General features: G+C 36.8%; 1 non-coding gene and 2 pseudogenes across 1 annotated transcript; 2 read left to right on the forward strand and 1 right to left on the reverse strand.

Moving 5' to 3' along the window:
- Positions 1–3,711: 3,711 nt before the first annotated feature.
- LOC137746359 (small nucleolar RNA R71) lies at positions 3,712–3,822 on the reverse strand. The gene has a single exon (XR_011069829.1). It is a non-coding gene; the product is annotated as a small nucleolar RNA R71 (small nucleolar RNA).
- Positions 3,823–18,701: 14,879 nt separating this feature from the next.
- Positions 18,702–22,246, forward strand: LOC137744411 (cytochrome P450 76A2-like; annotated as a pseudogene).
- A 946-nt stretch (positions 22,247–23,192) lies between these two features.
- LOC137744784 (cytochrome P450 76A2-like) lies at positions 23,193–24,481 on the forward strand (annotated as a pseudogene).
- Positions 24,482–24,806: the final 325 nt, after the last annotated feature.

Consider the following 24,806-nt stretch of genomic DNA (forward strand, 5'->3'; position numbering starts at 1 on the left):
TCCATTCATTTCCGTCAATTTCATATTTACAATTTGTTTTCTTTACAATCTATCCATTTTAGTTTAAATTCGTCCAAAATCAATCCCCACATATTTCGTTTAAGTCTTAGTCTTAATCTTTCTTATTTTTAGTTTTGAATTCTTCGAGTTTAGTATAGCATTTTAGTTTGTGTTTTTAAAAGCATTTTGAGTCTTTTGATTTGTTTTAGTGTTTTAAAGTTTAGTTTTACATTCTTTGAGTCTAGTTTAGTGTTTTATATTATGTTTTTACGTTTTTAAGTCAAATCCAAGTGATTAACAATCCCTCCTAATCCCCGGTCCAGAACGATCCCTACTTGCACCTATACTACAATTGATAAAAAGAGGGTTTAATTTGTGTGCGTATAAACCACGCATCAAGCTTCAAGGACTTTTTTCCAAACATTAGAGTTGTTCGAAAGTGCTTGAAAGACAAAGGTAAAGACCTCAACAAGATGATAGCCATATCATCATCTTTGTAACTTTCTTCGACCTTTTGAAGATTAGCTATGCAATTCTGGAACTTGCATATGTGATCTTCAATATCACCTCCTTCTTCTAGTCGAAGCCCGAATAGTTCATCTTTTAGAAAAGTTTATTGGACACGGTTTTTCACATATAAACATTCTCCAACTTTTCCCATGCTTCTTGGGCAAACATTTCAATGATGTGTGATCGAACTGATCTTGTGAGATGGATCTCAATGGAACTCTTAGCCTTCTTGAGAACCTTATTCCATGCTGCTTTTGTCATGCTTTCCGGTTTCTTACCATCGAGTGAAGCATCCAAATCCTGCTGTATCAGTACGTTCTTCATCATCATTTGCCAGTCCGTGAAGTTATCCTTGCCGTCAAAGGGCTTTAACGCAAGTCCTTGAACCGCATTCATCTTCCCTTTTGACATCGTAGAACACCTTAATCCTAGCTTTGATACCAATTGTTGAAAAAACCCGCACATTAGACCTTGTTCTTTAATGTAACCAACGACAATAGACTAAACTAGCAAATATTAGAAAACTTAGAGACACACAAGAATTATACTAGTTCGGCAGAACTTTTGCCTATGTGCAGTTGTGATTTCTCTAGTAGAGAAATTATCGCTCCTTTGATTAATAATAGAGATTACAGATTTTGCATGCATTTATATCTTCCTTATTTGGCGTCTTTGTGATGTTTTGGATTAAACTAGTTGCATTTTATATTATTTGGTGTTAGTGTGCAGCTAAGTGTGTAATAAGATCAATTGGAAGGCAAATGAAGCAAAAGCACGCCTTTTGGCAGCTGAGCATTATTACAAACGTGGAAAGGATTCTTGGGAGTTAATTTGAAGTCCAAATGAGGAATCTAGGACTAATGTGGCTGCTGAAATTCAGGAGAAGATGTGTTAGGAAAGTGGTGCATTGGAGTCACATTGGGTGGTTCTAAACAAGGCAAAAACATTCGGACACCTTGCTTATTCCACATAACTTGTGCCGTGTACTCCCTTGCCTTGTCCAGCTCCCTTTTGCACCAAAAATATCCACTCCCATTAATTAAACCATTCAGCCACTTTTACATCAACATCACACACCATGCCGTGCATTTTCATCCCTTGTTCTAGCTTGGTACAACCAATTCCAGGTTGTCCACTCCCTTGTTGCAGACATTGCACATGCACCTTTGATTAAATAAACCACATACATGCATATTATCTTTGTGCCGTGCATCCACCATCCCAGAAATCCATCCATTCCATGCAGTTCCAGCTCACATTATGCCATTCCAACTCCCTCTTGCCCATGCCGTGCACTTTCATACCCTTTCCAGATTTGTACACCCAATTCCAGGTTGTCCATTTCAGCTTTGCAGCCAATACACATGCATGATCAATTAAAATAGCCATATGCATGCATATTTCCCTAGTGCCGTGCATCCACCACCCCAGAAACCCACTCATTCCAGCTCACTTATGCACTTCCATCTCACATGTGCAATTCCAGCTCCATTCTTAATGATGGCAGTGACATTTCCCTTCTATAAAAACCGTGCAAACTCACTTCTCTGGGCTTCTTCGATCATTCCATGATTCACACATTCTAAGCCGCTCCATTTCTGTCCATTTGCTCTCCCATTTGCAGAGAACATCCAACCTTAAGCCGATCCATTTCCTGTACATCACACTTGGAGAACCAACACCGAAGGCCACTCTTAAAGGATTTCAACATCCGTTTTGCTTCAAGGGTTTCTTCTTATTAATTCTATGTTCACTCATGTTATTTATTATTATGTCAAACCTTTTGTAAACATGAAGTGTAACTAATCTCTCTCTAGGGATTCGATGTAGCCTTGCAAGATTGCCATGTAGTTAATTCAGAATTCTCAGTTAGTCTATTTATTTCTTGTTTCATTCTTTAGTTTAATTGTGACTTAGTGAGTTGATTTTAATGCTTGATCATCGTTTGAGTTAACCACAGGTTGTTTAACCAAGATTAAAGCACACATCATGCATAATCTTGGTGGATATGTGAATGAACGAAGGGAATGTTTTGCAAACATCCTGCCGAGTGTTCCCTTGGGTTTTATGAAAGTTTCTTGTGCACTACATAATCTTGATTAGGAACCAAAGTTGCACATCACAATTAGGTTCATGATTAGAGACATTTGATCAAATCCACACATCATATGGTTGATCATATCCAAGTGAAACAAACTCAAGAAATAGGTAGATGACTGAGTATAAACTGATTTGACAAACATGGACTTGGTTTAGCAATGGTGAAATCGAATCCCTAGCTTCATCTCCATTGATACTATTCCATTTTATTAGTTGTTGATTCATTTATTTGTGTTTACTTCATTTCCTTATGCTTTCAAGTTACAACAACAAATCTGCCTACATTGATTAGTTTTATTTCTCTAGTAACGAGTTCTTGCAAAACAAGTGATTATATAGGTCCAATTAGTCTCTATGGATTCGACACCCTTACTTGTGCTATTATACTAAACATGTTTTAGCACTAGGAAGGAAGACAACAACAAAAATGGCGCCGTTGCCGGGGACTGATTTCAGTCCCTTGTAATTGCTTGTTTGCTATTAAACTTTGTTCTTTTCATTTTAAGTAGATTTCTAATTTTTATTCAAACTTGTTTTATTTTGTTTCTTGTAGTATATGTCAAATAGACTTGCTGAGTTAGGCCAAAGAATTGAACGGTTAAAGGGCAACACTTTGGACAACTTTGTGCCATCAAGTTCTTCCATTATCCGTGAAGAAGAGGAAGAGAATTCACCTAGTTCAACAAGTAAAGGATCTGAGCACTTTAATTGGGAAAGAGAAGAAGATATGGCGGGCAACCAAGATGAGCTTCGAGCTTTGGAGGACTTTGCTCAACCAATCATACCAAATTCACCTTCATGCATCTTGCTGCCCACAGAAGCTAGAAACTATGATCTTAAATCTTCACATTTCCATATGTTTCCCTCTTTTTATGGCTTACCTAATGAAGACCCTTTAGCTCATATTAAAGAGTTTTACAATGTTGTGAGTGGTTTACCTTTGCAGGGAGTAAGTGAAGCAAATTTGAGGATGAGAGTGTTTCCTTACACCTTGAAAGATAGGGCCAAGAGTTGGTTGATGACTCTAACACCAGGTTCCCTCACCACATGGGATGTCGTGGCTAAGAAGTTTTTGGAGAAGTTCTTTTCCACTCAAAAGACAGCCACATTAGGGGGACAAATCTTCAGCTTCAAACAAGATGATGGAGAACCTTTCAATGAGTGTTGGGAGCGCTTTAAAAGCCTTTTGCTGCAATGTCCACACCATGGGTTACCTTTTCACTTACAAATGCAAATTTTCTATGATGGACTAACCCAAACATGTCAATCAACTGTTGATAATGCAGCAGGTGGAGCTTTGAAGAAAAAGAATGCTCAAGAGTCATATAACATTTATGAGATGTTGGGGTCTAATGCTCAACACAAAGATTTAAGGGGTAAGAAAGTTGGAGTCTATGAAACAAGCTCTAATCATGATCCTTTGTTGCAGGTAGCTAACCTAGAAAGGAAGCTTGAATCCGTGCTCAACATGGTGCCAAAAGCAAATGAAGTGTGTGCCATTTGCAACATACCAAGCCATCCTACTCATCAATGTCCATCTAGGGAGGCTTACCCCGAGTATGTTCAAGAGCAAGTGAACCTCATGAATTCTTACAATCAAAGGCCAAGGAATGATGTGTATTCCAATACATATAACTCAAGTTGGAGAGATCATCCCAACCTTTCATGGAAGAACAACAATCAATTCCAAAATTTCCAACCAAAACCTGCCACTACTCTTGAGGATACGGTTAAGTTGTTAGCCCAAAATACCTTGCAATTCCAACATACCACAAATAGTACTCTCCAACAACATTCGGCGGCCCTAACCAAAATGGAGACACAATTGGGGCAGATTGCAGATGCCTTGAGCCAAAGAGAGGTTGGAAAGTTTCCAAGCCAACCCGTGATACTCCAAAGGAACCAAGAGCAAGCCAAAGCAATCACTACACTTAAAAGTGGTAAGGTTATCAATAATAGAGTTGGCAATGAAGTTACTAATGAATTTGATCATGTGAATGCAGGAGTTACTCAAGGAGAAAATGAGAAACCAAATGAGGAACCAAGCCATGCTACTTCCTCATTTGAAGCACCAAATCTTCACAAGGCCGAGAAACCATACACTCCACCAATACCATTCCCTGGAAGACTTGCCAAGAGCAAGCAGGATAAGTCATTTAAGGAAATTTTTGATATACTAAGTAAAGTGAATGTTAACTTGCCTTTGCTTGATGTCATTAGGAACATGCCGGCGTATGGGAAGTTCTTCAAGGAGTTAAACAGCTACAAAAGGAAGTATGGACCACATGAGAAGATAGTGGTGTCTGAGAATGTGAGTGCCGTTTTGCAAAGAAAACTTCCACCAAAGCTCAAGGATCCTGGTAGTTTCTCTATCAACATCACCATAGGGGACAAGAAAGTAGAGAAGGCGATGCTTGATTTAGGTGCTAGCATCAACTTAATGCCTTATTCCGTGTACCTTCAACTAGGTTTGGGGGATTTGAAAGCCACCACCATCTCATTACAACTTGCAGACAGATCCGTGAAATATCCAAGAGGTATAGTAGAAGATATTCTAGTTTAAGTTGATACGCTAATCTTGCCTGCAGATTTTGTAGTGTTGGACATGGAAGAAGCTCCTATACATGACCGAGAGTTGCCTATCTTGCTTGGAAGACCTTTCATGGCCACGGCCAAGACCATCATTGATGTGCAAAATGGACTCCTCACTATGACAGTGTTAGGAGAGATAGTTCAATTCAAAGTGTTTGAGTCTCTTTCTCATCCTTCTTCACCTCTTGATTGTTATGCCATTGATGTGCTTGATTCACTTGTTTTCTCTAAGTTCTTGCAGGCACAATCTAATGAACCATTACAAACTGTTTTGAGTCAATCTCAAGATGAGTTTGATGAAGAAGATGCACTCATGGAAGAAGTAGCTGCATTGGAAGCATTAGCATCGTATCCTTTGAATGTTTCACCTCTTTTAGAGCCTTTAGAATCATCGATGTCACATCTAACTCCTTCCAATGTTAAGGCACCAAAACTTGAACTTAAACCACTTCCACCACATCTAAAATATGCATATCTAGCTGAATTTGAAACTCTTCCAGTTATCATAGCTTCTGACCTCACCCCAAATGAAGAAGATAAACTAATTAGGGTGTTAAAAGAGTTCAAATCGGCTTTTGGTTGGTCTATTGCAGATATCAAGGGAATAAGCCCTACCATGTGCATGCATAGGATTCTTTTAGAGGAAGGAGCCAAGTCAACCCGTGAACCACAAAGAAGGCTCAATCCACACATGAAAGAAGTTGTGAGGAATGAAGTGTTGAAGTTGTTAGATGTGGGGATCATATATCCCATTTCTGATAGCAAATGGGTGAGTGCTATTCAGGTGGTACCTAAGAAGGTAGGAATCACGGTGATAAAGAATGAAAACAATGAGCTTGTGCCCACAAAGCCCACGGCTAGTTGGCGTGTTTGCACCGATTACAGGAAGTTGAATTCTAGCACTAGAAAAGATTACTTTCCTATGCCTTTCATAGATCAAATGCTTGAGAGATTGGCAGGTTACTCACACTATTGTTTCCTTGATGGTTACTCAGGTTACAATCAAATTGCAATTGCTCCGGAGGATCAAGAGAAAACAACCTTTACTTGCCCTTTTGGCACATTTGCATATAGGAGAATGCCTTTTGGACTTTGCAATGCTCCAGCAACATTTCAGAGATGCATGTTGGCAATCTTTTCTGACATGGTAGAAAGATTCATTGAGGTATTTATGGATGACTTCTCAGTGTTTGGTTCCTCTTTTGACGAATGTCTTAACCATCTCTCTTTAGTACTCCAAAGATGTCAGGAAACAAATTTGGTTCTCAATTGGGAAAAGTGCCAATTTATGGTGAAACAAGGAATTGCGTTAGGACATGTAATCTCTAGCAAAGGAATGGAGGTGGACAAAGCAAAAATTGACGTCATCACCAATATGGTAGCTCCCACCACTGTGAAGGGAGTAAGAAGTTTTTTGGGACATGCGGGCTTTTTTCGTCGTTTCATTAAGAACTTTTCAATGATCACTCGCCCATTATGCAATCTGTTAGCTAAAGATGTTGTATTTCATTTTGATAAGGCTTGCATGGATGCATTCAATACTTTGAAATATGAACTAACCTGGGCCCCTATTATTATGGCACCAGATTGGTCTTTACCTTTTGAATTAATGTGTGATGCCTCTGACTATGCTATTGGTGCAGTTTTAGGGCAAAGGGTGAACAAGCTTCCACATGTGATCTACTATGCAAGCCGGACTCTAGATGATGCTCAACTTAACTATTCCACAACTGAAAAGGAGTTGCTTGCTATTGTTTTTGCCTTAGAAAAGTTTCGGTCATATCTTGTGGGATCTAAAGTTATTGTGTTTTCTGATCATGCAGCCCTTAGGTATTTGATGACAAAAAAAGGATGCTAAACCACGCTTAATTAGATGGATACTCTTACTACAAGAGTTTGACTTGGAAATTCGAGATAAGAAGGGAAGTGATAATGTTGTGGCTGACCATTTGTCACGGCTTAATGAAAACCATGGAGTTGGACAACCTTTGCCTCTAAATGAATCATTTCCAGATGAACAACTCCTTGTTGTTCAAGAAAAAGAACCATGGTATGCTGATTTTGTTAATTATCTTGCTTGTGGTGTAATGAGAAATGACCTTTCTTTTCAGGAAAGAAAGAAGTTCCTTGCCATGGTAAAGCACTACGTTTGGGACGAACCATATTTGTTTAAATATTGCCCTGACCAAATCATTAGGAGGTGTGTCCCAGAGAGTGAGCAACAAAGCATTCTAACGTTCAGCCATACATTGGCATGTGGAGGACATTTTGGTGCCAAAAAGACATCTCTAAAGGTTTTACAATCTGGTTTCTTTCGGCCTACTTTATTCAAAGATGCTTTTGATTTTTATTCTAAGTGTGATAGGTGCCAGAAAATGGGGAACATTAGCCGAAGAAATGAGATGCCATTGAACAACATTTTGGTGGTGGAGCTCTTTGATGTTTGGGGAATCGATTTCATGGGACCATTTCCATCCTCTTTTGGTTACTTATACATATTAGTGGCAGTAGATTATGTATCCAAATGGGTTGAAGCCATTGCTACAATAACTAATGATCATAAGGTTGTTTTGAATTTTCTTAAAGATGTGATTTTTTGTAGGTTTGGAACCCCAAGAGCTATTATTAGTGATGGTGGCAGCCATTTCTGCAACAAACCCTTTGAATCCTTGATGAAGAAGTACAACATCAAACACAAAGTGGCAACCCCGTACCATCCTCAAACCTCAGGACAAGTGGAGATTAGCAACAGGGAGATCAAGAACATTTTGATGAAGACTGTGAGCCCTACAAGGAAGGATTGGTCATTGAGGTTAAATGATGCACTCTGGGCATATAGAACGGCATATAAGACCCCCATTGGCATGAGTCCTTATCGCCTTGTGTTTGGGAAAGCTTGTCATTTGCCAATGGAGCTTGAACACCGTGCATATTGGGCCATCAAGAAGTTCAACTTTGATTACAAGGATGCTGGAATAGCAAGAAAGCTCCAACTTAATGAGTTGGAAGAACTTAGAAATGAAGCATATGAGAATGCCAAAATCTACAAGGAACGGACTAAGCTCTATCATGACAAGGCCATCCTAAGGAAGGAGTTTCACCAAGGTATGAAAGTACTTTTGTATGACTCACGTTTGAGACTTTTTCCAGGTAAATTGAAGTCTAGGTGGGTGGGAGCATTCAAAGTGCTACAAACATTTCCCCACGGAGCTGTGGAGATAGAGAATATGAAGAATGGCACATCTTTTAAAGTCAATGGGCAGCGATTGAAACCATATTTGGAAAAAGTGGAGGAAGAACCAGTGTATCAAGTTGTAGATTTTCTTGAGTTTACAACACCATGAACATGCTACCATGTCTTGCCTAGACATTAAATAAAGCGCTTGCTAGGAGGCAACCTAGTGTGGTTTGTGTTATTTCTTTATGTTGTGTTTATATTGTTACCATGCCATATTCTTTGCCTACTTGCATTGCATACAATTTTAAAACATCGAGGACAATGTTTAGGTTAGGTTTGGGGGTATGGGATGGAAGGTTTGGTTTGTTTTAAGTGTGTTTGGTTTAGTTAAGTGTGTTTTTGCTTACTAATAAGAATGTATATGAAGGCTATGTAGTTTGCAAACAAACTATTGGGTTGCTATGAGAAAGTTTTGAATCTTGTTGTTATTTATAAAGCTGTAACTCTTGAAGATATGATGATAGAGGTACCATACTCAAATTCTGGAAGAAGAATAGTGGAGACTACCCTAGTGAGTTATTTTGAGCCTAATTACTTCTTTGAGAGGGTTTAAAGTTTTTCTACTCCTATCTTGTTCTTTCAATTTCACTCTAAATGATCTCATTACTTCTATTTTGTTTGGATACTAAGAATTACTCTCCGTTGCAGATACCATGTGTTTAGTATCATTTATGAATGAACTCAATGAGACGATGTTAGGCTATGCATGTTTTAACTACTCAAAGGCTTAAATCCTATCCCTTTGTGTGCTCCATTCACCCTTGTTGCAGCCAAACACTTTAGCCTAATTCTTTCATCACCCACATCATACTCTACCCATTCTAGCCCATTACAAGCCAAACCTTATAGTTTGGGGAATACCAATGTGATGAAGACTAAAGGTAAATTGAGCTTAGAACAACATTGTGGCGTGTACCAAGGGCACCTATGTTGAAGATGTTTCTAAAAAAAAAAAAAAAAAAAAAAAAAGAGAGTCAAAATGGATACAAGTTCCAAATCCCCTCATTATAATGCATAGGGCCTGGACGCCAAGAACAAAGAAAAAAAAAAAAAAAAGACAAATGCAAGTGAAGAGCATGATCCTCAAGGACACTTTGGTATGCCCCAAGCTCTAGTATTTCATATCACTTCTTTCGTAACCTATACCTTAAGCCTTGCATTACAATCTTGAGAAAGACCTAGCTGATCATTGAGGATGTATTCATGGGTGATGGTAAGTATGTGTGTTATCTATATTCTTAGCATTTGATTCATTTCATGAGATCTACTCAGAAATTGTGCTTCCATTTCAGATTTCATATGTGAGAATTTTGATTCCCTTTACATAATTTCACTCATATATGGTTGTGGAGAGACTAAACCTTAGGATCTGAGTGAGAACTTGAGGAGAAGATGTGAGGAGTAGAGTTGAGGTGAATTCTTTCTTAAGCATTTGGGTATGGTGACCTTGAAGTTGTAAGACACGGAGAAATATCTTTATACGTTACAATTGATACGATTCTTTGGAGTGGCAAACTTTTGAGTGTGAATGTATGACAAAATCTTCATTGGTTCTTATTAGTTTGTTTAAAGCATGTAGTAACCAAATTGTTTGCAGATTTTGTAGATGTTTGTGGGTGTCATCGCTGTAAACCCTCAGGAGACACAACTCCTCCAACTAGGGACACCTAGGGGTTCAAAGGCTTGTTGCATATGCTCAGTGCAATCGTTTGGCCAGCGAAAGTGGTTTAGTTAGATGTTTGTGTTTTGTGTGTTTTAGTTTTAAGTTTGCTCGAGGACTAGCAAAAACCAGGTTTGGGGGTATTTGATAAGGCACATTTTGCATGCATTTATATCTTCCTTATTTGGCGTCTTTGTGATGTTTTGGATTAAACTAGTTGCATTTTACATTATTTGGTGTTAGTGTGCAGCTAAGTGTGTAATAAGATCAATTGGAAGGCAAATGAAGCAAAAGCACGCCTTTTGGTAGCTGAGCATTATTACAAACGTGGAAAGGATTCTTGGGAGTTAATTTGAAGTCCAAATGAGGAATCTAGGACTAATGTGGCTGCTGAAATTCAGGAGAAGATGTGTTAGGAAAGTGGTGCATTGGAGTCACATTGGGTGGTTCTAAACAAGGCAAAAACATTCAAACACCTTGCTTATTCCACATAACTTGTGTCGTGTACTCCCTTGCCTTGTCCAGCTCCCTTTTGCACCAAAAATATCCACTCCCATTAATTAAACCATTCAGCCACTTTTACATCAACATCACACACCATGCCGTGCATTTTCATCCCTTATTCCAGCTTGGTACAACCAATTCCAGGTTGTCCACTCCCTTGTTGCAGACATTGCACATGCACCTTTGATTAAATAAACCACATACATGCATATTATCTTTGTGCCGTGCATCCACCATCCCAGAAATCCATCCATTCCATGCAGTTCCAGCTCACATTATGCCATTCCAACTCCCTCTTGCCCATGTCGTGCACTTTCATACCCTTTCCAGATTTGTACACCCAATTCCAGGTTGTCCATTTCAGCTTTGCAGCCAATACACATGCATGATCAATTAAAATAGCCATATGCATGCATATTTCCCTAGTGTTGTGCATCCACCACCCCAGAAACCCACTCATTCCAGCTCACTTATGCACTTCCATCTCACATGTGCAATTCCAGCTCCATTCTTAATGATGGCAGTGACATTTCCCTTCTATAAAAACCGTGCAAACTCACTTCTCTGGGCTTCTTCGATCATTCCATGATTCACACATTCTAAGCCGCTCCATTTCTGTCCATTTGCTCTCCCATTTGCAGAGAACATCCAACCTTAAGCCGATCCATTTCCTGTACATCACACTTAGAAAACCAACACCGAAGGCCACTCTTAAAGGTTTTCAACATCCGTTTTGCTTCAAGGGTTTTATTATTATGTCAAACCTTTTGTAAACATGAAGTGTAACTAATCTCTTTCTAGGGATTCGATGTAGCCTTGCAAGATTGCCATGTAGTTAATTCAGAATTCTTAGTTAGTCTATTTATTTCTTGTTTCATTCTCTAGTTTAATTGTGACTTAGTGAGTTGATTTTAATGCTTGATCATCATTTGAGTTAACCACAGGTTGTTTAACCAAGATTAAAGCACACATCATGCATAATCTTGGTGGATATGTGAATGAACGAAGGGAATGTTTTGCAAACATCCTGCCGAGTGTTCCCTTGGGTTTTATGAAAGTTTCTTGTGCACTACATAATCTTGATTAGGAACCAAAGTTGCACATCACAATTAGGTTCATGATTAGAGACATTTGATCAAATCCACACATCATATGGTTGATCATATCCAAGTGAAACAAACTCAAGAAATAGGTAGATGACTGAGTATAAACTGATTTGACAAACATGGACTTGGTTTAGCAATGGTGAAATCAAATCCCTAGCTTCATCTCCATTGATACTATTCCATTTTATTAGTTGTTGATTCATTTATTTGTGTTTACTTCATTTCCTTATGCTTTCAAGTTACAACAACAAATTTGCCTACATTGATTAGTTTTATTTCTCTAGTAACGAGTTCTTGCAAAACAAGTGATTATATAGGTCCAATTAGTCCCTGTGGATTCGACACCCTTACTTGTGCCATTATACTAAACATGTTTTAGCACTAGGAAGGAAGACAACAACATTATCCTTGCCGTCAAAGGGCTTTAACGCAAGTCCTTGAACCGCATTCATCTTCCCTTTTGACATCGTAGAACACCTTAATCCTAGCTTTGATACCAATTGTTGAAAAAACCCGCACATTAGACCTTGTTCTTTAATGTAACCAACGACAATAGACTAAACTAGCAAATATTAGAAAACTTAGAGACACACAAGAATTATACTAGTTCGGCAGAACTTTTGCCTATGTGCAGTTGTGATTTCTCTAGTAGAGAAATTATCGCTCCTTTGATTAATAATAAAGATTACAGAACTTTTGCAATACCCTAGAACTAATCTCTCTCTCTTGTCTTGGCTACCACAATTTTTCTCCCTTTTAAAAATAAGCCTTGCCGTACACTATTTGTAGGCATATGGTAGGCTTACATGTCCCAAGGTTGATGAAGTCCTATTTCTAAGTGGACTAGGAAATTACACTTATCCAAATCCAAATAGACTTCTAGAAATCCAAACCTAAATTGAATAAGGAAAACTGAAATTCTTTCCTAATCCCTCTAGGACAAGAATTGGTATACCTCTAATTTTCCTAAAACAATCCTAAACCAATTAGGACATGTTTGACGAGCCAAAATCCTAACAATGTTGACATCTTACGTAACATCGATAATAACCTTATAACTAGCTCAAACTATTATTATGAGATTTTTCTTTTAATATTATTGAATCTTCCTCTCGAACATACATATAGTTTTATATGAACTAACAAAAAAAAAAAAATTGGTTTAAAAGAAATCAAAATGTTGGTAGATGGGTAGTTATATATGGTAAACTTTATTTTAGGTAGGAGTTTAAAAAACCAAAGGGTAGTTTTCCATCAACAGGTGTTTACCCTAAGACTTACTCAAGTATCAGTAGACAATAAATATAAGTTTAAATTACAAGATAGGCCCTGGACTACCCTAGTCTCCATGTGGCTCCATCACTGTTTCTCACTGAGATGTAATATATTCTAAATTTTGTCTAATTGTTTTTATGGATTTTTCTAAAAATATTCTAACAACTCATTTAGTAAATAATTATGCTTATTATTTTCTAATATTATATTTTTTGCTTGACTAATAATAAGATCTACAATACTATTGGCTTATGGATTTTCTTCACTATGTAAAATATGATTATACTTTCTTAATGGAAAATAACAAACTAAACTATTTTGGTCTCAGGTTATTTTTCTTTTTTTTTTGTAGTTCATTAATTTCTAAATTAAGGTAATCTATCATAAACTACAATCTACGTTTTTTTTCTTTCTAAAGTTATGACTAATTGATTTCTTAAAAACTCTCTTTCTTCTCTCAAAGTCTTTGAAGAATGATTTGTTGCTCTTTTTGCTTTTAATACATTATGTTGCGCTTCTGTGTTCTTATATTTACTTATAAATGAAGGGTGTTCAAGATAACCAAGATAAAACTTCTGCCTCTTCAAGGTCTTGCTTATTCTATTAGAAATATATGATAATATTCTCTTTATGCTATTTATAGATGGGTGCCTATGACAATAAATACTTGGTGATTGTGGTTGACAAGGTTTACAAAGACAATAATATGTAGTGTTCATACAAAATAAACAAGTGTGATATCAGTTGTGTTTATGATTTCTATCCTCAAGGTACTTTACTATTATAATTATACTATTAAAATGCTAAACTTGGCTCTGATACCAAATTCGAAAGCAAATGCCCAGTTACATAGTCGGATGTCCATTATAACAACTAGACATAAAACCTTGCACATGGAATTCGACATGTTTCAGCATAATGACCACTCACAATGTAGGTATAAGGCCTTAAAGGCTAAACTCAGAGGTACCTTGGTTAATGTTCAATTATTTGTATGACAATCATTCAACTATAATAGAGTGCTCGAATAAAGTAGATTGTCAGTTTAGCAGGTTAATAATATAACTACAATAATGTTTCCCTATTTTGGAATGGAAGTCTAATTAAAAGAACACACTAAAAGAAAGAAGGAAAAACTTATGTAAGACTTGAGGATTGCTTGAATATATACACTTGAACTTTTATTGATGTATAGAAGATAATTACAAGGGAAGTGTTTGCAAGAAAAGTCTACAAAGAATGCTAGGAAGGCTTCGGATGCTCTATCCTTAAGTGTTTGCAGATTGAGGTGTGTGTTTACAATGAGGGAAAGCCTCTCTTATTGTAAAAAAAAAAAGTTTTCAAAATGAATGGTGTAGATGTCTCTTTGGGTGTTTGTCAACTTTTTCTTGATTTGTCACTTTGCTTTCACTATTTTTGAATCTGCTGAAATTGTTGAATCTATTTTCTGAAACGTGAACTGAATTATTTGTCTTCTTTTTGCTTTGTCTCTTTTACTTTTGTTTTGATAATGGCTATGTGAACTTGATGCATGCCTTGTCTCCCTAGAGCCCATACTTGTCATCTTTTCTTTATGCCCATTTTGGGTATTATAACAATTTTTTTGTCTTGATGATTAAACACAAATTTTTTAAGTGTGTTTCATTAGTTTTCCATAAAAAGAAAAAGTTTGTTCACAAAGAAAAATACAAGCACGTAAAATAAAATAAAAACTCCAGACTGTGGACTGTAGTGATGATTCTATCTGATATATTGGCAGAAGGGTTATTATCCAAAATGGTCCCTGAGATTTGCATGATCAATAGAAATGGTCTCTGAGATTGTCCACCATCCACGATTTTGGTCCTTCCGTTAAAAACGATTTAGGGCAATTTTCAAAGCTTTGTAACTCAATTGTTTCTTAACCAAATTCGACCCATAATATATCAAAATGAAGATAGGAAATTTTAGAATAAGATTATACCTATTTGGAAGCCCAATGGTGGCGGGAGATGGCCGGAAAATAGCTTGAAAGGTGATTGGTCCGCGGGAAAACTGGAAAACTGGCCGGAAATTGGGTAAACTTTAAGCATTCATAACTTATTCAATACTTAACCAAATCGAGTCATTTAAAAACAAAAATAATACTTCTTGACGAGATGAAAAGAATGGTACCTTTTTCGAAGGCTAACTCACTGTGGTTTGGTCGGACAATGGCTCGAAAATGGCTAACCATTTTCGAGTTATCCACTTTTGTGCAGTTTTTCGGCCAAACCATGGCGATTTAGTAGTAAAGAAAGATACCATTCTCTTCTTCTCATCGAGAAGTATGATTTTTGTTTTTGAATCACTCGATTTGGTTGAGTATTGAATAAGTTATGAACGCTTAAAGTTTACCCAGTTTCTGGCGAGTTTTCTAGTTTTCCTACCGACTAGTCACCTTTCAGGCTATTTTCCGGCCATCTCCGGCAATCAATGGGCTTCCAAATAGGTATAATCTTATTCTACACTTTCTTATCTTCATTTTGATATATTATGGGTCGAATTTGGTTAAGAATTGAGTTACGAAGCTTTGAAAATTGCCTAAAGAGTTTTTAACGGAATGACCAAAATCATGGATGATGGACAATCTCAGGAACCATTTTTATTGATTTTCAATATCAAGGACCATTTCTATAGATCATACAAATCTTAGGGACCATTTTGGATAATAACCCTAGTTTTAATTCCTTGACACAACAGTATAAAACATGGCCTTGAATGCATAAAAATAAAAAGTTTGAGTACCTCTTGAATTTGGTGTTGCATATCCAATAAGGGATGTGCTATCCACACACCCCTTTTTACTTCTCACACACCTCCTGCTAATTTCTGTCCGTTGATCTTCTTCAATTCATCCGATCCGATGGCAGAAAACTAAAAAGGTGTGGGAGAAGTAAAAAATGGTGTGTGGATATCACATCCCATCCAATAATCAACCAATAGTACATTTCATAGGCATTATACTTTAAAAAATGTCCTATCATTTCAGACTATTCAAACTATAGTAATTCGATTTCAAGCAATTTGCTTCGACTTTTTCAAACATTACTGCATATATATAGAGGTGACAAATCGACTCATTGGGTTGTTAATGGGTACCTATTAAGACTAGTTTAATTTGATTTCACCTTACACCATCATCATCACTACAAATCTCACCTTTATATTATGGTGGTATCAAATAAACAGGTCTTAACGAGAGGTGGCAAATCGACCCATTGAGTTGTTAATGAGTACACATTAAGACTCATTTAGTTTGTTTTCATCTTACACCATCATTATCATTACCAATCTCACCCTTATATTATGGTGATTTCAAACTAAACGTGTCTTAATGGGTACCCATTAACAACCCAATAAGTTGATTTGTCATCTCTAACTGCTTACCTTAAGCCTAAATTGAACTATTTTTAATCATAGTTTTACATGGGTTAAGCAAGGGTGGGCACGGGGAGGTGTGATGCAACTTCACCCTCAAACCTAAACCGAAACCGGGAAATATCAACGGTTCGGTGAGATGAGGTCCCGTTTAAATCTATTACTAAAACCGTAGAGTTCGGTTCACATTGGTTCCTATTCGATTCATGTTGGTTTACGGTTCTGAATATTAAATCATTTGAATACCAAATCAAAACAGTATTTAAAGTTTACTTGTTTTCACTTTCTTGTTTTTTGCATGCTTGTATTCAAATACGACTTCTAGAATGCTTATACAAAGTTACAAACAAAACATATCCTTTTCAAATACTAAACCAAAATGCAAATGTCCTTGACACCAAGCAAACAAAAAAAGAGACACAATTCAAATGTACAATATGTTTATAATACAAATATACATCCATATGTACAAATATATCCACTATGCAGTAAGAATGTTAGTACAAATACAATAATTTTAAGTCCAAAAGAGACTTATTAAGAGATTAAAAAAAAGCCCAAGAAAAAAGGGAAGAAAAAAGTAGGATGTAACATAAAACCTTAAGATCATTCTATCTAAGGAAAATATGAAATCGAAACCTAAATGTCAAATTTGGAAATTTAAGAGAGAAAACGACCTCCTTTTTTAAATATGTGCTTTACCTCAATAAGGGAACCGTGTAAGTGAAAGACGTAATTAAGAAATGCTCCCATGCAATCGCCCTAGGCAAAACCAGTTTGATTTTCACCACTCATTTAACAATACCTGTATACAACTATTAAATTTAGTTAATTATTTATATTCACGGTTCGGTTCGGTTTTAAGTAGTTATACTAACATGAGAACTGGAACTGAAACCAGTATGAACGGTTTGGTTTGATTCTTGAACCCACGTTGACTTTTGTTTGTCAACACAGTTTTTAATGGTCTATTTTGTCGCGGATTGATTTGGTTTCGTAGTTTCATGGTTGTTATGCCCACCCCTCTTACGCGTGTGGTTTGAGGTTTGAAATGAACCAAATTAGATCACTCCCATCCTTACTCCTAAGTGATCGATCATTCCTACTTAAATTAATGCTAGCTAGTGTCCACCACTTAGTACTACAGTCTAACAATATTTCTCTTCACCTCTAGGTGAAATGTCTTATTTTCGAATGTCGTGAATAACGAATTTGTTACCAATTTATTCCTTCAACCCTTAGTGTAGAATAAAAAAGAAAAAAATATTAGCTAGTGCCCTTCTGCCTTGAGCTAATTTGGTTACTAAAAGTTCTGGTTAATTACAGATATACTTTAGTGAAATATAATATGGAGCTGGCTATGTCATGTCAGCCTGAGAATGACCAAAAAAAACTTCCTAGAAATTCTCTGTATACTCCACCAATAATAGTATTTGTATAAAATAATCAGACATAGAATATTTGATTAGGTTGTTCTCATCTTCGGTCATCTTTTCCTAAGTCCTATTGGGACTAATCTAATCATTCATTACCAGTTGCACAGAGAGAGAGAGATAAATAAATATATATATATATATATATATATATATATAAACTTCCTAGAAATTCTCTGTATACTCCACCAATAATAGTATTTGTATAAAATAATCAGACATAGAATATTTGATTAGGTTGTTCTCATCTTCAGTCATCTTTTCCTAAGTCCTATTGGGACTAATCTAATCATTCATTACCAGTTGCACACAGAGAGAGAGAGATAAATAAATAAATATATATATATATATAGAGAGAGAGGAAACCTTTAAGTGAATGGATTCCAATTTTTTTTTTTTAAAAAAGGGTGACATTCTCTTAACTGTTAAATTTGGCTTTAATGAAATCTTATGGTTGAGATTCTATGGCTTATGATTTAATTTCAGTCATAAAATTTTATTAAAGTCAAATCTAATGATCAGGAAGATGTCCCCATTTTTCTAATGGTCAGGAAGATGTCCTCATTTTTTTTTAAAAATAGGGATTCCTTCCCTTAAAAGGTCTGTATAATATATGTTAAAAAAATAAAGGTGCATACAAAGTTGACTTTAAGTCTTACCAAACTCGCCCATCAAAGTCCAAAATCCATGTGTATAAAAGCTATCTCACCAGATTGCACTAAAACTTGTGTAGGAGAGAAACCTTCCCTTCATCCTATGCATGCAATTTGCACACAATATCTGATCAGGCATTGATGTATTGGTGCCAAAAAAAATAAAAAATAAAAAATAAAATAAAATAAAATAAAATAAAGAACACTTCATTTCTTTAGTCCTTGACCGTGATGGATTGGCCTTGGAATTTTCTTGTGTATTCTATCATCTTATCTTTACCCGCCCTGCTCTTCTTAATCCCCCGGAGATCATCAAACTTGGGTCACGATCGGCTTCCTCCTGGACCACCGGGACTGCCCTTGTTTCGCAATATGCATGTTTGACCTCGGCACAATGCCACACAGGACGCTCGCTGAGCTAAAACACAAGTTTGGTCCTGTAATTTGGCTAAGACTTGGTGCAAGAAACACCATGGTAATTCAATCTGCTAAAGCTGCTGCCAACCTTTTCAAGAACCATGACATCTCATTTGCAGGACGCACCAAGACTGAAGCAAGCCAAGTTTATGACTATCACAAAGGTTCATTAGCCTTAGCCCCTTACGGCTCACACTGGCGTGTGTTAAGGCGGTTAGTCACGGTTGACATGCTGGTGAACAAGCGCATCAATGAGATGGCTTTCATAAGAAAAAATTGCCTTGAAAAATTGCAATTGTGGATAGAAGAGGAGGCTTCAAAACTGAAAGAAGGGCACGGAGTTCATGTGGCAAGGTTTGTGTCCCTTGTGAGCTTCAACCTTCTTGGCAACTTCATGCTGTCTAAGGACTTGGTGGACCCGAATTCGAAAGAAGGGTCGGAGTTTTTTACAGCAATGACTGGAATGATGGAGTGGAATGGGCATGGCAACATGGCAGATTTCTTTCCATGGCTGAGGTGGCTTGATGCGCAAGGCTTGAAGAGGAAGATGAAAAGGGATCTCGGAAAAGCTTTAAAAATTGCCGCTAGGTTTGTGAGGCAGCGCATGAAAGACAAGCAGCTGCGGTGGGGTGAGAACTAGGGATTTCTTGGATGTGTTGCTTGAGTTCTGATCATGATGTCAATATTTTCATACTGGTAAGTGATGATAAGTTTTATTTTATTTTATTTTTTTTCATCCAATATAGAGTATATAATTAAATACCTTAATCAAGTCCTAATTAGCCATATGTACTTATCATTCTATTAAGTTCATAAAATTGGTGCTAATTACTTCAAGTTTTGAATTATATTAAAGTTGGGTTGAGATTACATAAAATGTTGTATCAACGTCATACATAAAATTCTTTGACCAATCGTTCTGTTAAATATATGTTCAGTTTAATTCGACCATAGTACATGCTATACATCACCCAATTATAATTTATAACTTCTTAAACTCATCCAAATACATGTAACAAACGTGTAGGGAGCTGTTACATTGATGCTGGCTTCAAAAGATTTTAGAGGATAATCCTATTTAATTTTGTGATGGTTTGTCGAATTGAGGAAAGCACAATCTCTAAATTGTAAATAGTAGTTTGCATCTTATAGTGAGTATTTTAATGTATGGAGAGGTTAAGGACCTTCCTACAAATACCTTAAATGTTGGGAAATATGCTCAAGTTTTAGCATATTACTTACAAAAGTCCTAACATATATATATATATATATATATATATATATATATATATATTTTGAAGACTTGACATTGAAAAACAACTACTCTCATATGAAATATAATTTCATAAGATGGACTGTGCACACTATTAAAGATAGTCAACCTAGTAGTGGATCCAATTATTAAGAGTTAGACTAATGAGTAAGTTGATCATCGAGGAGAATGAGGCTAAAGCCAACATAACTAATGAATTAGCCGGGTAGAAACCTAACTTAGTTGATTGGAGATCCTATGGTCTAAGTTCAATAGGCAAACTGGTTAGGCATGATTTAAAGAAGTTAACACAATATATACCTCATTCCTATGATGAAAGAAAGGTGTTGTAGTTTTAGGTGTACATATTTATACTTAATGACATTGACATCTTATAATAAATAAGCGGAGTAAAGCAGACTATTCTTAATCAACAGTCACCTATGTGAGAGTAGAAGTGGGATCACTTCTATGAGAATAAGATGGCTAAATTCTCTAAAGCACTTACGAATCTAGGATTTTTCAGGATCAAAATGAACACAATCTTATGAACCATTATATATTAGGATAAAAGATGTGTATTGGTTATTGTCTTAGTTTACTATACATGGTGAATGGTTCAATGTCTCCTATACACACTACTTCACTAGTAAATCCGATAAGTATTCACCAGGGTAGGTTCAAGTTCAAAAAACACCTTTCCTAATGCATCACTTGTTCGCATGTGTTCTCATATTCTTCTAATTTTTCATTCATGTAGGAGATTGTTGGAACTTATATATTATAATTATTATAATATTTTATTATAAATTTTATATGAAAAATAAGAGTCAATTAAGTGTTAAAAGTTATGTATCAAAGGGTGCCGCAAGGGGAGCAATCCCCTTTGGTGATGTATCTGTTGAAGTGTATTACTTAATTACCTAAACCCCAAAAAGATACATCTCATAGGCATACCGTATATTAGGTTCTATAAATGTTTAAGAACAGTTGTCTTTAAAAAAAAAAAAAAAAAAAATTAGTAGAGTTTTCTCCAATGTCTTTTTATCATTGTTAGTCAAATTTTGAATAGTGTCTTAAGAGTACGGAATATATAAGGTTTGTCAAAGTCTGAAGATTGTGGTGCTTCAACTTTAGATTCTAGATTGTTGAATCCTGAGAGACAGATTCCTACCGAACTACTAGCACAAAGTAGAGACGAAATTCTGTTTTTAGGACATTTCATTTATGCAAGCCTCAATCTCCAAATTTATCATTATTTCTTACTTTCTCTCTAGTTTATATTAACCTTGTGCACAATTAATGTTATGATTTACTTGATGACTATTATCATTAAAATTCTTTTATTATTTTCATATTTTCTTATATTGCATTCTTGAAACGACACTTTGCTTTGTCACACATATTTGGATTTAGATGCACCAAACGGCTTAATCTTTCTGTTCAAAAGTGGCCACAGAATTCGTAAACTTATACTTCTGTTGAACAGGAAATATTTCTGGCTGGCTCGGAAACGACGAGCAGCACAATAGAATGGGCACTGACCGAGCTGCTATGCAACCCGGAGAAATTAATCAAGGCCAAAGCTGAGCTCACTCAAGTGATAGGTCCAAGCTGCAGAAAGATTGAGGAGGGTGATATTGAAAAGCTTCCATACTTGCAGTGTATAATTAAAGAAACACTGAGATTGCATCCACCAATCCCATTCCTAATACCAAGAAAGGCCACGGAGGACACCAAATTCATGGACTACTTTATACCAAAAAACACGCAGGTGTTTGTGAATGCTTATGCAATCGGAAGGGACCCCGACGTGTGGGATGATGAGCCAGCGTTGTTTAAGCCGGAGAGGTTCATAGGCATGAAACGGGACTAAAAGGGTCAAGATTTTGAGTTCATTGCATTTGGAGCTGGAAGAAAAGTTTGTGCAGGGTTGCCACTAGCTCATACAATGTTGCATCTCACTTTAGGGATGTTGCTTCACCAATTTGACTGGGAACTTGGTGGAGATGTTACTAGAGTAAACATTGAGTGGAAGGACAAGTTAGGGATAACAATGAGGAAGTCTGAGCCTTTACTTGCAGTGCCTAGAAAGTGCTTGGTATAGTCACTCAACACTTGGTCAAATGATGTGGCGGGCCATAGGTTACAATAAGAGGTGGAGGATGGGCTAAGCCTCACAATGAGCTAGCAATAATGAGGTTCAAGTTCGCCTTTAGCGAGAATCGAACCTAATACCTCTTACTTACAAGTAAAGATGAATATCATTAAACCGTAGTATTAAATGACAAATTATACAATCGTATTTGTTAAAATAATGATGTGACCGGTGATAAGTTACCGTCTTACCTACAAAAAAAAATAAAAATCAAGTTCAAAGTGATCTCACATGTGTACAAATGAAGAAAAAATGTCACATTACTTGCATAACTAATTATATATTATCTCAAGGACTATCTTGAGAAAATGATTTATGCACCATCGTTTTATGTTTCTGCACTCTTTTGTTTTTGTTAGCTGGGTTGTCCTTGTCCTTAATGGCCAAATGCATTCTCAAAGTCCAAGGGATATATCCAATTATATGTTGCCATTTCAAGATCACCTGTTGGTAGATGTATAACAAAACTTCAAAGTTCAAACCTCTAAAGTAATTGTGTTATTTTTAACATAATCTAATAACAATACAGTGGTGGAAAAGAGTGTTGCCCTTACACCACGACATGGGTTTAAACTCCGTCGGCTCCCTAATCTAACAACTAATCTAATAAATCTATCATTGGACAAAAAAATAACAATACAAAATCTAAAAACTGAGTAAAATATTTGCATCACAGCTAAGAACAGATCGTAATAAATTCAATAATACTCATTATTACCTTAATTAAACACTAATCCAACGGCTATTATTTTTAAACTTTCCCTTAAGATCTATCTAAAAATTAACAGAAAACTTTGCCCACTCTGCTCACGAGAATACAAATACAAATAAAGTTTCCTTCATGCTTTGCACTTGCACACAATACTGCTGATTTTAAGAGACAAAAAACGTTACAATGCTTCATTTCTTCAACTTAAGCGAGTGGAGTTTTCTTGTATGTTTTATCATCTTCTTTTCACCAGCTCTGCTCTTCTTGATCCGCCGGAGATCATCGAAATTGGGTCGCCATCGGCTTCCTCCCGGACCAAATGGATGGCCTGTACTCGGCAACATGCTCGACCTTGGTACAATGCCACACAGGACTCTCACTGACCTAGGACACAAGTTTGGCCCTGTAATTTGGCTCACACTTGGTGTGAGAAACATTGTCAATTCAATCTGCCAAGGCAGCTGCAGACTTTTTCAAGAATTATGACCTCTCATTTGTAGAGCGCACAATAAACGAAACCGCAAGAGTTTATGACTACCTCAAAGGTTCATTGAGCTCCGTACGGCACACACTGGCGCGTGATGAGGCGGTTAGTGACAGTGGAGATGGTGGCGAACAAGCGCATCAACGAGACTGCTTTCATACGAAGAAAGTGCATAGAAAACATGCAGCTGTGCGTTGAAGAGGAAGCCTCCAAAGTCGAAGAAGAGCGTGGCATTCACGTGGCACGTTTCGTGTTTCTTATGACTTTCAACCTTCTTGGCAATCTTATGTTGTCTAGGGACTTGGTGGATCCGAATTCGGAAGAAGGGTTGGAGTTTTTAAGGCAATGAATGGACTGATGGGATGGAACGGGAATGCCAGCGTGGTAGATTTCTTTCCATGGCTGAGGTGGCTTGATCCGCAAGGCTTGAAGAGGAGGATGAAAAGGGAGCTTGGAAAAGCTATACAAATTGCCTCTTAAGTTTTTCAAGGAACGCATCCAAGAGAGGGACGTAAGTGGAGAGAAAACTTGAAAATGTGTGGATAGTGAACAGTAGTTACCCTTCACATTTCACTTCTCAAAGCCTGAATAGTGAAAAATTGAAAATGTGTGGTCCGGTGCAGGAAATATTTCGGGCTGGTTTGGAAACAACAAGCAGCACCACAGAATGGGCATTGACCGAGCTGTTATGCAACCCAGCAATGCTAATTGAGGCGAAAGCCGAGCTCACTCGGGTAGTAGGTCCGAGTAATGCATGACACCAGTTTCATGGGGAACTTTGTACCCAAAGACACACAGGTGTTTGTGAATGCTTATGCAATTGGAAGAGATCCAGATGTGTGGCATAAAGAGCCGACGTCGTCTAAGCCCGAGAGGTTCGTAGGCTCAAAGACTGATTATAAGGGGCAGAATTACTAGAGAAACTATGGATTGGAAGGACAAGTTGGGGATAACAATGACAAAATCTGAGCCATTGCTAGCAGTGCCTTAGGAAGTTGGGGATGCAAATGTTAATAGAGAAACTATGATTGTTGCTAGACAACAATTTGGTGTTCTTGAATGAGTGATCTTAATCGACTTGTTTAATATTGAAATATCATACTGAATGTCAAATGTATTCATTGAATAATGTGACATTGATTCAAATTACGTAAAATACTGACGCAAGCATTGCCCCACCTAATTTGTAAACAAATTTGGTGAATGAATTTGATGATTCAAACGATAATGGTAATAGTATTATGTCAAATTGTTGCTCAACTATGTGCTACAACAACGCTAGCTATAGGTTTTTTTTTTTTTTTTTTTTTTTTTTT

This window comes from Pyrus communis, chromosome 9, assembly GCF_963583255.1.
Source record: "Pyrus communis chromosome 9, drPyrComm1.1, whole genome shotgun sequence".
Classification (NCBI taxonomy): Eukaryota; Viridiplantae; Streptophyta; class Magnoliopsida; order Rosales; family Rosaceae; genus Pyrus; species Pyrus communis.